The 16,694-nt window shown below is 43.2% G+C and overlaps 1 protein-coding gene across 1 annotated transcript in view; it reads left to right on the forward strand.

Annotated features, from left to right (window-relative positions):
• Window positions 1–425: 425 nt before the first annotated feature.
• Window positions 426–16,694, forward strand: part of TFRC (transferrin receptor) — a 58,849-nt gene continuing 42,580 nt past the window's right edge. Inside the window, exon 1 of the mRNA XM_079921849.1 lies at window positions 426–435. The gene's annotated coding sequence lies outside the window, so the exon portion shown is untranslated. The remainder of the gene's footprint in view (window positions 436–16,694) is intronic.

Below are 16,694 nucleotides of genomic sequence, written 5' to 3' on the forward strand. Positions count from 1 at the left end.
GGAACACAGCCCTGCCGACACCTTGATTTCGATGTCGCGAAACCCAAAGCAGAGGACCAGCTGAGCCGTGCTGTGCCCGCACTGCTGACCTACAGAATGGTGAGATGATGCGTTTGTGTGTTATTAAGCTGCTCGGTTTGTGTTGATTTCTCACAGCAAGAACAGAAGATGGATATTCTCTTTGAGCCTTGATTTTCTCAACTGTAAAGTGGAGACAATGCTTATGGTAGGCATCTTGCCGACTTGCTGTAGCAACTGAATGAAATCAGAAGTACGTAGGCGCTGTGTAAACTGGAGAGTACTCTACCACAGAAGGCTGGAAGTTATTCTATCGCTGAGTATTCCGCCCTTTAGGAGCCACAAGCTAATGCCTCAGCCCGGAGAGGCAAAGAGAGGAAAACTCAGCCCACCACTTGTTATCGACCCGAATTCCAGGTACGTCCAAGAATAGTGGTGAGGGGCTTTGATTCCTGGAGGCTAGGCCAAGGTGAGCCCCCTCCTCTGTGACTGTGGAAGGGAAGGGCCCAGGTCAGAGGCAATGGGGAGCCATTCCTGGCTGCCCTTCAATCCGTCTGGCAAAGCCACGCTGCTGATAGGCACACCCGAGGTGAGGTGAGGCGAGGCAGGTAAGGTGAGGAGACGGAACGTCACGAAGGGTACTTCTCCCAGCCCTTCCCTTCTCTTCCTGCTTCAGTTCAGCAAGTCAGGCCCTACTGTGCCCGAGGAGGCAGACGCAGAGATTCCAGGGAAATGGGAGCCCCTCCTGCCGCCCAGGGCACCGTGCTTCTGGCTCCAGTCCTGCTCTCTCTGCAGTCAGGGGCCCGCTCGCATCCCCCAGGCATCTGAGAGGTGTCCGCTGCCCCTGGCATCCCCCCTTCGCAGCCTGGTCCTGGTTGAAGCTGGGGGTGTGGGTGGGGCATGGCGTGACCCCTGAGCTGCTTGGAGCCTGCAGGGGGCAGTCCCCAAGCTGCGAGCACAGAGAGGAGTGTTGGCGACTTTGTCACTGAGCCTCCTGAGGAGGAGAGAATAGCCTCAAATGTGGGAACTGTATTCTTCCAAGGCAGGTGGGGGATGATGAACCCTCTTCCCAGATCCTGTGGGAAGATAAGGCCACAGTGGTTGAGAGACAAAGTTGTTAAGGATTCCACTGCCTGTTCCCACTACCCCCCAATGGACAATTCCACCCCCAGGGAGGCACCTCATCAACCCCCCTCCCCAATACACATAGAGCAGCCAAGTTAGAAGGGCCCTTTGAGGCTTTCTGGCCCAAACTCCTTGTCATACGCTTAGGAAACTGAGACCCAGAGAGAGGGATCCTTCCATTACACAGGCCATTGCTATGAAGTCAGTGATGAGGCCTCAGACCTTATCCCTCTCCAAAGTTCACACACTATGCCTTCAATGAGCTGTGCCAAAAAGCAAGGTCAAGTCTCAAATGCCCCCCACGTCCACCCACTGCCAACCTTATCACCTTATATTAACTTGCAGCTTTTATATTCTAGACAGAGATCAGGCCATCCTGTTTACTCTTAGCCGGAAGGGCTTATCGCAGTGGTTACCACATTTTCCCAAGATTAAATAAAAACAGTCACACTTCCAGATATTCACTCATTTATTTATTATTTATACCACACCTACTTCTAAAACATATTTGAGATGGCTCACAATAGAAGCCACACATACTACAGAACTATTCAAAAGTGAATAAATGTTCAGACAGTCAAACCTTTCAAGATTTTCAGACTGTGAGACTGATTTTGTTTTTTAAGAACAAGAGGTATTTGACCTCAGGTACTTGAGAGTCAGGTCCTGAGTGTGACTATTTAAAGGTGTCTGGTTAATTTGAGTATTTAATTTGAGTAGTTAATTGGAGCATCTGATAGAGGGTAGGGACCAGGGGTGGGAAAGGACAGGTATCAGCAGGCCAAGAGTGAGCGTAGGAATGAAAGGTTCATTTTTTTCCTACCCTCTTTCTTCCTTCTCGGATGCTGAGGTGTGATGATGTGATACCTGGAGCTACGGTTGTGGCCGTGAGGCAAAACACACCCAAAATGCTGAGGGTGATGGAAGAGAAAGGGCCTAGGTCCTTGATGACAGAGGTGAACTGCTGAACCAACCCTGAAGAGTGCACCATCAGTTGTCTGAGAGATAATGAAATGTTTCTATTGTTTAAGTCACTGTTAATCAGGTATTCTGTTACTTGCACCTGAATGCATTCAAACTGATAAAATGAAGCTCATTGTGGGATGGGATACAGTAGAAGCACAAAGGATGGCTGACGTGTTTTATCCAGATGGATCATAAAAAGCTTCTCAGAAAACAACCCTGAAGAGGGTCTTGAAGGATGAAGAGGAGTTTGCTAGGCAGGCAGGGGAAGGAAGGGCATGCCAGGCAGTGGAATAGCATGTGAAAAGGCATGGAGGCAAGAAGGAGGATGCAGGTTAGAGGGGCCACTCACAGATTGCTGAGAGGTGAGAAGGCATCTGGTGGAACATGAACAGAGCACAAGGGACCAGGAGTCAGAATAAGAAGTCTGGACTTGGCTGAGTGGACAGTAGGGAGCCAGTGAGGGGATTTAAGCAAGGGGCTAGAAGTGGGAGCAGGAGGAAGTCAAGCAGGTTACAAGACATCCAGGTGATTGGGATCCGTGAGGCCGGGTGAATGTTGAGGACGGTCGAAGGGACCCAGACCACTGAGAGGGAGCCAGAATCAGTGTTAAGGTTTTTTGCCAAAGAATTTCTCACCTTTGTTTCGGATCTTCTCGAAGGGACTCTGTTTTGTAGGAACCAATCACCCTGAGGCTGGGAATAGTCAATCACACAGAAAATCAGCAGCTGCTGGAGAAAGCCTGACAAAGATCAGGAACCCTCCAAAAGAACCTGCCCGTGTGCTAGCACTTCAGAGCATCTGGCCAGACCCTTCATGACACAAATGAGGAAACTGAGCCTTGAGCAGGGGTGTGGGCTGAGCAGACCACACAGCTACCTGGAAGCAGAGCAGGCCTGGTCCTTGGATTAGCACTCAGCCTCAGCACCCCTCAGCTCCTCTCCTAGCGACACATGGCCGCGGATCAAAAGAGAACAAACGAGAAACCGGGCCCAACAGGATGACACAGCAAACAGAGAAGACGGATCAACAACGTTTGAAGCATATGAATAGGGCCTGTCCCCCAGCGTGAGGAAGTTAAAGATAAAATTCCTTCAGCTCATACTGATTACTTTTAATACCCTTTCAGAATTCCTAAGGAACTAAACTTTTATTCAAAAAACTACAAACAAGCTTTGAACTTGTTTGAAGATAAAAGAAGTATGTTATGGCCCAAGGCTGGCGAGGGGAAGGCTTACAGGTATTTTGACACAAACTTTGGAGAGTTCATGACAGTTTGAAAGGCATTTTGCTAGTAGACGGCAGATGTGTCTGTCACCGCCCAGCTGAGACAACACACAACAGCCTGAGTCTTCGAGAGAGCAGAGCTACCCAGAGCGCCTGGGCTTAAACCCCAGTTTCATCTACCAGCTGTGGGCAAGTCACCTCACCTTTCTTGTTTTGTTTTCCTCATCTGTAACTAGGGATGATAATCACAGTCACCAGCCGATAGAGCTGTTGTGAAGATTTATTGAGTTAGCGTTAATGGCGAAGAGTGGTGGTTGTACTTTGTTGGTGTTAGTTATCTTTATGAGTTCCAAAATCTGGGTGAGGAGAAATAGCCCAGCTGCAGCCAGCCTGCCTGGGCCTCCTTAGTCACTGACCACTCACCTGCGGGTAGCCGGGGATAGGCTTCTGCTATTAAGGGTGGTCCCTGGACCAGTGGTAACCATTATCTGGGAGACGGTTAGGAAGGCTGAATCTGAGGCCCCACCCCAATCCTACTGAGGCAGAATCCTCATTCTAACAAGATCCCCAGGGGATTCAGGTGAGCACTGGGATTGGTCACTGAAATGAGCACTAAAGGCATCTCCAAGTGGAGGGGCCTCGGCCCCTTTGTGGCCAGGCCCCTGCTGGCCCTCCTGGTCCTGAGACCAGGGCTTCTGGAGCTGCTGGAGATGCCTGGCCCCAGGGCCTGTTCATCCTGACTCTGGCCTTCTGCAAATATTGAGGTCACTTCCATTTCCCTGTCTCTGGTTTGGGTCCAACAGGTGGGGGCATGTGGGAGACCCTGACCGTGCCTTGAGTTTACCTGGAGCAGGGAATTGGTGATGCACCTTCTGTGGAGCCGCTAGCTTTGCCCTAGGGGGATCGTAGACAAACTCCTGTGGCATGTAGAGCTTGAGGCAACTTTCCCAATAACCATCCAAAGGTCAGTGCACCCTGCCACTGAGACAGTCATGGGGCTGGCTGTGGGGATGACTAATGCCAAGAACTTGGGGTCAACTAAAAACCCTCAGCAAAGCAGAGAAGGAACCATTCATCCAGTAATCCTCTCCAGTAACATTTTTTATAGACTGTATTTTTTTTCCTTTTTTAAAAATTTTTTTATTGGATTATAGCTGATTTACAATGTTGTGTTAGTTTCAGGTGTACAGTAAAGTGAATCGGTTATACATATACATATATCCACTCTTTTTTAGATTCTTTTCCCATATAGGTCATTACAGAGTATTGAGTAGAGTTCCCTGTGCTATAGAGTTATTAATTATCCATTTTATATATAGTAGTATATAAATGTCAATCCCAATCTCCCAATTTATTCCTCCCCCCCTTTCCCACCTGGTAACCATAAGTTTGTTTTCTACATCTGTGACTCTATTTCTGTTTTGTAAATAAGTTCATTTGTGTCATTTTTTCAGATTCCACATATAAACAATATCATATGATATTTGTCTTTGTCTGACGTACTTCACTCAGTATGACAATCTCTAGGTCCATCCATGTTGCTGCAAATGGCATTATTTCATCCTTTTTTATGGCTGAGTAATGTTCCATTGCATATATATACCGCATCTTCTTTATCCACTCTTCTGTCGATGGACATTTAGGTTGCTTCCATGTCTTGGCTGTTGTATAAAGTGCTGCAATGAACATTGGAGTGCATGTATCTTTTCGAATTATAGTTTTTCCGGATATAAGCCCAGGAGTGGGATTGCTGGATCATATGGTAATTCTATATTTAGTTTTTTAATGAACCTCCATACTGTTCTTCATAATGGTTGTATCAATTTACATTCCCACCAACAGTGCAGGAGGGTTCCCTTTTCTCCACACCCTCTCCAGCATTTATTGTTTGTAAATTTTTTGATGATGGCCATTCTGACCTGTGTGATGTGATACCTCATTGCAGTTTTGATTTGCATTTCTCTAATAATTAGTGATGTTGAGCATCTTTTCATGTGCTTTTTGGCCATCTGTGTGTCTTCTTTGGAGAAATGTCTGTTTAGATCTTCTGCCCATTTTTTGATTGGGTTGTTTGGGGTTTGTTTTATATTGAGCTGAATGAGCTGTTTGTATACTTTGGAGATTAATCCCTTGTTGGTCGCTTTGATTGCAAATATTTTCTCCCATTGTGAGGGTTGTCTTTTCATTTTGTTTATAGTTTCCTTTGCTGTGAAAAAGCTTTTAAGTTTAATTAGGTCCCATTTATTTATTTTTGTTTTTATTTTCATTACTCTAGGAGGTGGATCAAAAAATATTGCTGTGATTTATGTCAGAAAGTGTTCTGCCTATTTTCCTCTAAGAGTTTTATAGTATCCGGCCTTACATTTAGGTCTTTATCATAGACTGTATTTTACTTAACTGGCGCAAATGGTTCCACTTGCTTTAGAAGTCAGAAAAGCTTTGGTGTTGCTACTAAATATTTGAGTGACCTCAAGGAGGTCACTTTCCATGTCTGGGCTCATATGGGATTAGATGTAAAATGAAGGAAGTTCTCTAAGATCCCGTCTCTCTGTTCAGGAGTAAGGGTAGATATGCCTGAATTCGTAAATGGAGGTCAAGTTAAGAAGGACTTGGAAGGTCAAGCTGTGAAATTCAGACTTGATGCTCTAATCTGCACTGTCCAACATGGCAACCGTTAGCCACATGTGGCTCTAAACATTTGAAATGTGGCTACTCTGAACTGAGATGCTGCAAGTATAAAATGCATACCAGATTTTGAGACTTCATATGAAAAAAATGTAAAATAGCTCATTGATATTCTGTTGATTACATGTTGAAATTATAATATTTTGGATATGTTGGGTAAAATAACATACTTTATTAAAATTCACTTCACCTCTTCCTTTTTTAATTTTAAATGTGGCTACTAGAAGATTTTAAATTACACATGTGAATTGCATTATACTTCTACTGAACAACAAACACTTCTCAAAGTGAGGAAGGATGGAAGTACAGATTAGTTTATCTTTGAATATTGCCCTGTGGGAATCACTTCCAAATTTAACCATCAAGGAAAGAATCCAGTGGGAACAATATGAGGAATAATTCTACAGATATTCTAATGGAAGTTCCAGATTTTGCCTGTACTTGCACGAAACGTCAGAGTTTGAACCTAAATTATTGTTCTGTCTTTGGGGCACCACTTGGTGCTTGCGTTAAAAGCCAGTTGGTTGAGAACCAGGGCTAGGTCTCTGGAGTGTGAGGATAATTCTTCAGGTCCTATTTTAATGACATGGCTGAGAGATAAATACAGATCTAGAAAAAACAGATGTGTTAATGCTGGGAATGGTATTGCAATATATTTTCCTGATACAGCAGATTCTTTCCATGGCATTGAAGGAAATGCTTTGTGGTTTAGATAAAAACTGGAAGAGTGGCAAAATGAGAGCAGAGGCTCATAGGAAGGAAGCTACCAACCCATGCCTCTGTGGATCAACTTCCTCTGATGAAATTCCCTGCGGAAGCCCCGCCATCGTTTGCTGTCATTTGCCGTGTGGATTTTGAGAAATTGGAGTTTTCTCTTCTTGACGTCCTGGCTGGCTCCCTGTCAGCTGCCACCACGGGAGACCTTCTGCCTGGCACATGTCTGACCCTTGGTCTATCCGGGGCCTGCCTGGGCTGGGAACCAAGGTAGAAGTTAGAGTGAGGGCTGCAAGGGTGAGAGAGGGAAAACACCTGCTTGAGCTTCATCTTTGGGCCTCCCTGGCCCCAGCTGAAGCCCATGCCAAGCTACAGCCCAGCAGATCCAGAGTGGCCCCCACTCCCAGGTTCTGCTGATCCTACCCAATCCTCTGGGCCCTTGACTGTGAGGATGGGACAATGTGGAGAATGATGCTGTCCCCACTGGGGGCCATAGGGCACTAGGACTGCATGGCCTGTGCCCTTTGGGCCAGAGTTGCTTGGGCCATTTACAATAAGCCTATTTTTCCCTCAGTGTTTTGGAGAGAAACCAAATTTCCTTGACCTAAGCTCTCATTACACTAACAAACAACTCCTCAAAAGTCCTAGAATAAAAGGGACATGGTGACTATACTTTTGGAATAAAAAATTTGGACATAGGATCAGATAAGAAGGGGCTTATTTATGGTGTGAATGGGGCTGTCTCTGCTCATTCCACAGAGTTCATTTGTTCCAGCCTCTACAGGGCACCGCTCTCCATCCACCCCCAGCCACTGAGTGCTGAGCTTTTTATTAAAGGCTCCAGAGGAGGGGACTCCTGGCTCCACAGTCCCAGCAGGGAAGGGGCACTTTGGATTCTGGTCCTTCCATGGAGAGGTGCCCCCTGGAGTCCTGGGCTTTCTCAACTGGCCTGGCCCTGATTGTCTCAGTCATCAGGATTGAAACCAGCCTTAGTCATGCCTTTCTTCTTTTTTTTTTTCCCTTACTTGACATTTCTAAGTGTGATGATGAACAAAATAGACAATTTAAGAATGGACCAATAATTTGGAGGAATTTCTCTCAGAAGCTCAACCTGTTCAGAGTAAGAGTTCTTACTTTCAGTGCTGCTGAGTCGGGGTTATAGTGAGTTTTAGACATTGGTTTCTCCTATTTAAAAATGTAAGGAGGTTATTCGCCACTAAGGAGTATTTTTGGTGAACAGAGAGCCTCGGGATGGAAATTCGTTCCTGGAATGGGTCTTAATTGAGACCCTTTCTCCTCCCAGGGGTCCAGACCCGGAATCCAGTCCACACGCCCCACCCCGACTCCCAGACAGGCCGGTGGGTGGCTCTGTGCAGGGACTCATTGTGGGAGGTGATGTTTGCTGTAAACGGTGCCTGCCTCAGAGCCAGTGAATGGGAAGAGCAGGAGAAATAACCGGGAGCTTACGCCATTGGCTTTGTAAGAGGCAGCCTAGTGGACAGGTTCTATCCATCAATATCTGCTTTCCCTTCCCTCCACAGCCAAGGCCATTTAAGTCCAACCACGTGTTCTAGAAACAGTCCTGTTTTAGATCAGGATGATTTAAGGAGCTGAATTTGATTCTGACCCTGCTCTGACACTATTTATTTACGGTTATAATCATTAACCGTTTGTTGCACTCTTGCCATGTATCAGGTGTTTGCTTACTCATACTTGGCTCTGAGAGCCCTACGGGGAAGTAACTATTATTACAGTCACTCATAACATGACAAAACTGAGGTTGGAGAGATTCAGTCACTTAGTCACAGAGCCAGTTCAGTCCAGCTCCAAATCTACAGTTTGTCATTCTTGATTTTTTTTTTACTGTAAAATATATTCTCAAAATAGAATGTATAACATATGTAATTGGCTTAACAAACTATAATATATATTTTATATACAGATAATTTATTGGTTATATATGTTAGAAATGTTTGTAGCTTACTTTTTGCTTTCTTTATAGAATCTTTTAATAAAAACAAATTCTTAATTTCAATGGAATAGAATTTATCAATATTTTATTTTATGGTTTTTATAGCTTATTTAAAAAATCATTTCCTATTCCAGAGTTATAAAGATGGTTTGTATATTTTTTCTTTTTTTTTCAAAGTATAGTTGATGTACAATATTATATAAGTTACAGGTGTATAATGTAGTGATTCACAATTTTTAAAAGTTATACTCCACTTATTTATTATAAAATATGGGCTATATTCCCCATGTTGTACAATATATCCTTGTAGCTTATTTTATACCTAATAGTTTGTACTTTTTACTCCCCTACCCCATACTGCCCCTCCCCCCCACCATCACTGGTAACCAACCACTAGTTTGTTGTCTGTATGAGTCTGTTTCTTTTCTGTTTTATTCACTAGTTTGTCGTAGTTTTTAGATTCCACGTATGAATGATATCATACAGTATTTGTCTTTCTCTGCTTGACTTATTTTACTTAGCATAATGCCCTCCAAGTCCATCAATGTTGCTGCAAATGGCAAAATTTCATTCTTTTTTATGGCTGACTAGCATTCCATTATGTGTGTGCATGTGTGTACGCGCGTATCACATCTTCTTTACCCATTTATCTGTTGATGGGCACTTAGGTTGCTTCCATGTCTTGGTAATTGTAAATAATACTGCTATGAACATAGGGGTACATGCATCTTTTTGAATTAGTATCTTTGTTTTTTTCAGATATATACCCTGGAGTGGAATTTCTGGGTCATGTGATATTCTATTTTTAGTTTTTATTTATTTCTTTCTTTATTTTGGCTGCCTTGCGTCTTCGTTGCTGCGTGCGGGCTTTCTCTAGTTGGGGAGAGCGGGGGCTATTCTTCGTTGCGGTGCGCGGGCTTCTCATTGCGGTGGCTTCTCTTGTTGTAGAGTATGGGCTCTAGGCACGGGCTTCAGTAGTTGCGGCACGTGGGCTCATTAGTTGTGGCTCACGGGCTTTAGAGCGCAGGCTTAGTGGTTGTGGCGCATGGGCTTAGTTGCTCCACGGCATGTGGGATCTTCCCCAATCAGGGCTCGAACCCGTGTCGCCTGCATTGGCAGGCAGATTCTTAACCACGGCACCACTAGGGAAGTCCCTATTTTTAGTTTTTTGAGAAACCTCCATAGTGTTTTCCACAGCGGCTGCACCAATTTACCTTCTCACCAACAGTGCACAAGGGTTCCCTTTTCCCCACATCCTTGCCAGTGTTTGTTATTTGTGGTCTTTTTGATGATAGCCATTCCGACAGGTGTGAGGTAATATCTCATTGTGGTTTTGATTTGCATTTCCCTGATGATTATCAATGTTGAGCATCTTTTCATGTGCCTGTTGGCCATCTGCATTTCCTCTTTGGAAAAATGTCTATTCATTTCTTCTGCCCATTTTTTAATCAGGTTGTTGGATATTAATCCCTTATCGGTCATATCATTTGCAAATATTTTCTCCCATTCAGTAAGTTGTCGTTTCATTTTGTTGATGGTCTCCTTTGCTGTGATCCTTAATTATGTCCCATTTGTTTATTTTTGTTTTTATTTCCTTTGTTTTAGGAGATGGATCCAAAGAATATGATTTTCTATATTGTTTTTTAGTTTGGTCTTTCACATTTATGTCTTTAAACCACCCAGAATTTTTTTGAGTGGGATGTAAGGTAACGTTCTTATTCTTTATGTTATATTAAGTATAGACAATGTGTGTGCTTTCTAAACTTACACAGGAACTATACATTTCGATTTTATAAGATTTTATCTAGTATCTACTGTGGACCTCTCTAGAAGTAGGTTTTTTTTAAAAATTAATTAATTTATTTATTTATTTTTGGCTGTTTTGGGTCTTCGTTGCTGCTCCTGGGCTTTTTTTTCTTTTTTCTTTTTTTTTTAGTTGCAGCGAGCAGGGGCTACTCTTCATTGCCATGCGCGGGCCTCTCATTGCAGTGGCCTCTCTCGTCGCGGAGCACCGGCTCTAGGCGCACAGGCTCTAGAGCGCAGGCTCAGTAGTTGTGGCGCACAGGCCTAGCTGCTCTGCAGCTGAACCGGAGCTCGAACCCATGTCCCCTGCATTGGCAGGCGGATTCCTAACCACTGCGCCACCAGGGAAGCCCTAGAAGTAGTTTTTGTATAGAAACAAAAAAGGAAATTATGGATTGCTACAGTTTTGAATCATTAATTAGGAATTTACTGGTAAGGAGAGCATAACATATTTTCTAGCTTCTTGATTCATTGTTTTCACATATAGAGGTATATAGGGGTTCTATGGCCCATTGGGGATTCCCAAACTTATGTCCTTTGAAATGTATCTGGTAAACACTGGTATGTCATGGTGAGCCTATGGTTTTGTTCACATTCTATTTTGTTACTTATCTTTCTCCACAGAGATATGCTGTGGTCCAGAAATTTTTCTTAAGATCTTACAATCACCTTCTACTTTTTCACAAGTAGGATAGATGTTTACAAAACAAGTATGGTACTCACATGGCTAAATGCTCCAAGAGTTAGGTATAATTATGGTTAAAATGAATGGGGCCGCGTTTGGGTCACTAGGTCAAAACAATTGGCTTACCATGAGCCTACCACTACTACTGTAGAAAAACCCCTCAAGGCTGATAGTCTATCATGTTTGCATTTGTAGAACAGAGGTTGTTAGGGGAGTTCTTTCTCATTCAATATAAAAAATTCCTGGGAATTCCCTGGCGGTCCAGTGGTTAAGACTCTGCACTTTCACTGCCAGGGCCCGGGTTCGATTCCCGGTTGGGGAACTAAGATGCCACAAGCCGCGTGGGATTATATATGATATAATGTATTACATATATATGAACAAAGGGGAAGAAAACATCTCAAATACTACAGAGGGCTATAAGACGAGAAATGAATTTTTCCCTGGCCCACTCCCTGAAGTTAATCATTATCAATAATATCTTATGTGTCCTTTCAGAAATTATTTAAAAATATTTATAAGCAAAAAATATATCTCCTTTTTTATAACACAGATGGAATCATGCTGTTAATCTTACCAACAAATACAGTATTTCTGAAATCTTTTACCAGAAACGACTCCTCTTTACAGGGGCTCCCTGGACTTCAGTTCCCGCATCTGTGCACTATGGGGAGGGATGAGACGGCCACTGAGGGTCTTTTCTCCAAGCCTCTGATGCTCAAGGGACCTAAATGGGCAAATAAATGTCACTATGGGCATACATTTTAAAATATTTTTTAAAATAACCAACAAAAAGGAACTGAGGTAGAGGCACTACAGACCAATAAATCCTTGAAAAAGAAAGGCTACTTTGATATTTAATAAGGTATATAATGCCGAGAAATGGCTAACATGATATCCTATTTAAGTCGTAAGCACATTCTACAGCCTATTGTTAAAAAGTGAACGCATATGCGATGCTGGTGTGAGCCAAAGCAAATAATAAAATCAAGTTATATCAAAATAAAGCCAATATGATCTTGATAACTAAAATTTTATGTGTGAAGCTCAGTGTCTATCATACGTTGTGTCCGTTGGAAATCCAGATTGTATCTCATCTGATAATAGATTATCATGGTGAGCTTGGTCAACAGACCCAAGACCAGGTTCCTCAAAAAAGAGATAAAGCTAAACCTGGCAGTGTGGACCAGAGGACAATGAGCCGTTTCCTCTGAGAAGACAGCTTCTCTCAGCTGCTCACCCACTTGCCAGCACCCACTCTGCACCCCAGTGGTATCCTGGAGACAATTTTGCCCAGGTAAATAATTATTATTATGACTATGGCCCAAAAAACTGGTAAAATACATATTCAAAAACATGTTCACACTTCATGTGTGTACAATTATAAACAGGATCTCTAAGGACTCTCTTTGGAAATTTAGAATAGTTGCCCCTGAGTTCCATAAGGTTTACTGCGACCTCACCCCTCTCGACCAAATCACTACAGATGCATTTAAAAAATATATTTATTTATTTGGCTGAGCCAGATCTTAGTTGTGGCACGTGGGATCTTTAGTTGCAGCATGTGGGATCTAGTTCCCTGACCAGGCATCAAACCCGGGCCCCCTGCATTGGGAGCGTGGAGTCTTAGCCACTGGACCACCAAGCAAGTCCCCAGATGCACTATTTTTAATATATCTAATTGAATCAGTGACCTGCAAGGTACCTAGGAGAACAGGCTTTAGTTCATATAGTGTTTTCAGGGGTTAAGCCTCATCTTGCAAGCTGCAATTTGACACCTCTGTGTATGTTCCCTCTCTGCTCAAATCCAGGCAGTGAGAGCTCCTTCAAGGAACTCATTATTGCTATTAAAATTTAAACTCTTGATTAGCGTCTAAAATTTTTGTACAGTTTCTTACCCAGAGCAAACAGTGGGTTTTCCCTTTTTGCTTAACTTGAGCTGGGGTGTTGGGGGAGGGAGCCAAAAACTCAGTTGTTACTAAAGAGCCTTTTAGAGTGAAGCAACTTCAATACAAAGTACTTCTGAGAAGTATGGTTTGGATTGTTCCTCTTTAGTGGTTCATGGGATTATTAAAATTTCCTTTTCTTTTATGTAGGAAACATTAGGATTTCTGCATTTTCTCCCAGTCTCTAATTTTGATCAGCTTCTATAGGTTACCAGATCTGGAGGCATCCCTGAGGGGACAGTGCCCTGTCAGGGGAACTAGGAGGGTACGTGCCCATCATGGAGACAAACGCATTAGACTGTAGGAGATGGGGCCATTTGATAATCAAACCTTACAACTGTCACAGGTAGGGTGTCTGGGAAACAGACCAAGAGGGAGCTTTGCACACAGGAAGTTTATTAAAGATGCCCTCAGGATTAACATCTGCAGAGAGGGGCGTGCAGCAGGATTGGGAGAGGTTGCCTTGGGTTGCAGGTGTGACCAAGTCCTCAACTGATCCTACAACAGGAAGCTCTGGAGCTGGTACAACCCTTTCCATGGGGAAGGTATGACCTTGGAGAGGCAGGTCTCTTCAGCCTCAGGTAATCTCCAGAGAAAGACTTCCCTTACCCTAATTCCATTCTACCTACCACTCTTCTGATTACATTTTGGTTTCTTCTGTGTTCGTCTAATAGGGAAAGAATGTCCCACATAGGCACATGGGGAAAGTCTGGTCTACCTAAGAGTTTCATCTTTGTACTTGTTTTTACCCCTATATCATTCCAAAAGAGGATTTGAGGTGGCAATGGAGAATAAATACAACTTAAAAATTATTACATTAGCTATCATTTATTGAGCATTAGTATAGGCTGTGTACTGGGCTAATTATTTTACACAGATAATTTTATTAATTCTCAGAACAACGCTGTGAGGTAGGTACTATTATCTTACAGATAAGGACACAGACTCAAAGAGGTGAAGTATCTTGTCTAAAGTCACACAGTTGGTAAATGGCAATGCAGAAGGTTGGACTGACTCCAAGTCTGTTGTTTCAGCCATTCTCCTACTGAGAATGACAGGAAAATACGATGAAGCAAGGTGGGTTGGGCCTCTGTCTAAAAAACACACATCCTGAAGTCTTGCACAGTTGTTGGAATAGGGCCCTAGAATGGATTCTGACTTCCTTGGGCTACAGCAGAGAAAGAAACACGATCGGGAGCAAGATTCACGGCAATGTTTCTGCAGTTGATCAGGAGAAGCTCAGCCTTTTTTGGTACTGAAACCCTAGAAAAATTCCTAGAACCTCACAAGAGAGATTGATGGCCATCCTCCTTAATGGCTCCTACAATAAGTTCAATCATGAGTTTCCTATGACTTTTCATTATAAAGTCCCTCAATGAAGGCAGATAGCATTATGCTAAAGAAGAGTTTAGTGTAGGCTTCAGATGTCAACAGTGTGGTCCCAAGTCAGAGCTCTGTGTTCTCGTTCTCATTATTGTTAAATTGGCATTCACGGTACTAATGAGGGTTCTGGAGAGGAACCTCTGTCTCCAAGGTGGCCCTGTGTCTCTGGCTTAGACCTGTTGCCACAGGGAAGCTGTTGGTGCACACGTACTGGGGCATAGGGTGATTCAGTGGCTGGGAAACCTGGGTTCATCTGTTCTGCCCAAGCCCAGGTTGCCCAAGACTGTGGCCTGCTCTGCTCCCTCACTTGGGATGGCCCCTCTCTTATCTCACAGACTATGCCACCGGCCATCGTACCTCTGAGTTGCAGCTCCAGGGAGCACCACTCACAAACGTGGATGTTGTGCAATGCAGTGACCCTGTCAGCAATGGCCTTGTTTCCCCTCACTGTCTCCTGGGAAGAAGGGGGCTTACTGCGGAGGAGGGAAGGACAGACTTCACCCCATCCCCATGGCTCTACAGTGGTTGTGGTCTGGGGGGAACCAGGAAGCCCTAAGGGGACTGTGGCCTAGGTGTCTGCCAGGCAGAGATGCTCAGGACCTGCCTACCTACTCTTCTGCCATCACTCTGAACCCTGGGTATTAACCAACAACAGCCAGCCTGCAGGCTGCAGGATTCATGGGAGCACAGGCCAGCATGGGCTCTGGAGTCAGTTGACGTAGATTCAACTTCTGCCTCTACCCCTTATTAGTTGGGCAAGTTCCTAACCACTCTAAGTTTTCTCAGCTGGAAAATGGGTATGACGATTACATTAGTACCCACCTCACTGGATTGTTATGAAAATTGATCGATGCATAAATGCACATTTTATGTGCTCAGAAGGAGTTAGCTACCTACACAAATCTATTATCTGCACCTTGTTCAGCAGAAGAGAAAGATGTGCCTCCTATTATATAATAGAAGTAGATATAAAATAGTAGAAGTGAGAAGCCAGGGTTCGTTTTTAAACAAATACTCATTTTCTCTTTCCATGGTTTTAAAAAAAAGTTGTGGGGAAGAAAAATTTTTGGTCAAGGTGTACAAAATATCAATTATGCACAATGAATAAGTTCTGGAGGTCTAATGTTATTAACAATATGACTATAGTTAATAACATTGTATTGTATATTTGAAATTTGCTAAGAGAATAGATCTTAAGTGTTCTCACCACAAAAAGAAAAGAATGTGGTAACTATGTGAGCTGATAGATATGTTAAGTAGCTTGATTGTGGTAAATATTTCATGGTGTCTGTGTATATCAAGTTGTACACTTTAAATATATACAAGTTTAGGGCTTGCCTCGTGGTGCAGTGGTTAAGAATCTGCCTGCCAATGCAGGGGACACGGGTTCGAGCCCTTGTCCGGGAAGATCCCACATGCCATGGAGCAACTAAGCCCGTGAGCCACAACTACTGAGCCTGTGTGCCACAACTACTGAAGCTCACAAGCCTAGAGCCTGTGCTCCACAAGAGAAGCCACCGCAATGAGAAGCCCACACACCGCAACAAAGAGTAGCCCCTGCTCTCCACAACTAGAGAAAGCCCGCACACAGCAATGAAGACCCAATGCAGACAAAAAAATATATATATATATGTATATATATATATATATATATATATATATATATATGCAAGATTAAATTGTCAGCCATACTTCAATAAAGCTGGAAAGAACAACAACAAAGTTGTTTTTGTGTTTTTGTTTTGTTTTGTTTTTTGCAGGGCTTGTGGGATCTTAGTTCCCTGACCAGGGATTGAACCCGGCCCCTTGGCAGTGAAAGAGCCAAGTCCTAACCACTGGACTGCCAGGGAGTTCCCAATAAAGTGGTTTATTTTATTTAAAAAAAATTTTTATGTTCAAAGTAATATACATTCTTTAAGGAACATTTAATGAAAAAGAAAAAAATTTTAATTGTTTGCTATTAACTTTTTGTTATTTTTTCTTCTATTCCTTTTCTATAACTAGGTTGTATGTGTTGTATAATGTGTGTGTATTTTTTAAGCAACTTTCAAATATGTAATACAGTATTATTAACTATAGTCACCATGCTGTACATTACATCCCCATGACATTTATGACTTTATAAGTGGAAGTTTGTAGCTTTTGACCTCCTTCACCCATGTATATTTTTTTA

The sequence above is a fragment of the Stenella coeruleoalba genome, assembly GCF_951394435.1.
Source record: "Stenella coeruleoalba genome assembly, chromosome: 5".
Lineage (NCBI taxonomy): Eukaryota > Metazoa > Chordata > Mammalia > Artiodactyla > Delphinidae > Stenella > Stenella coeruleoalba.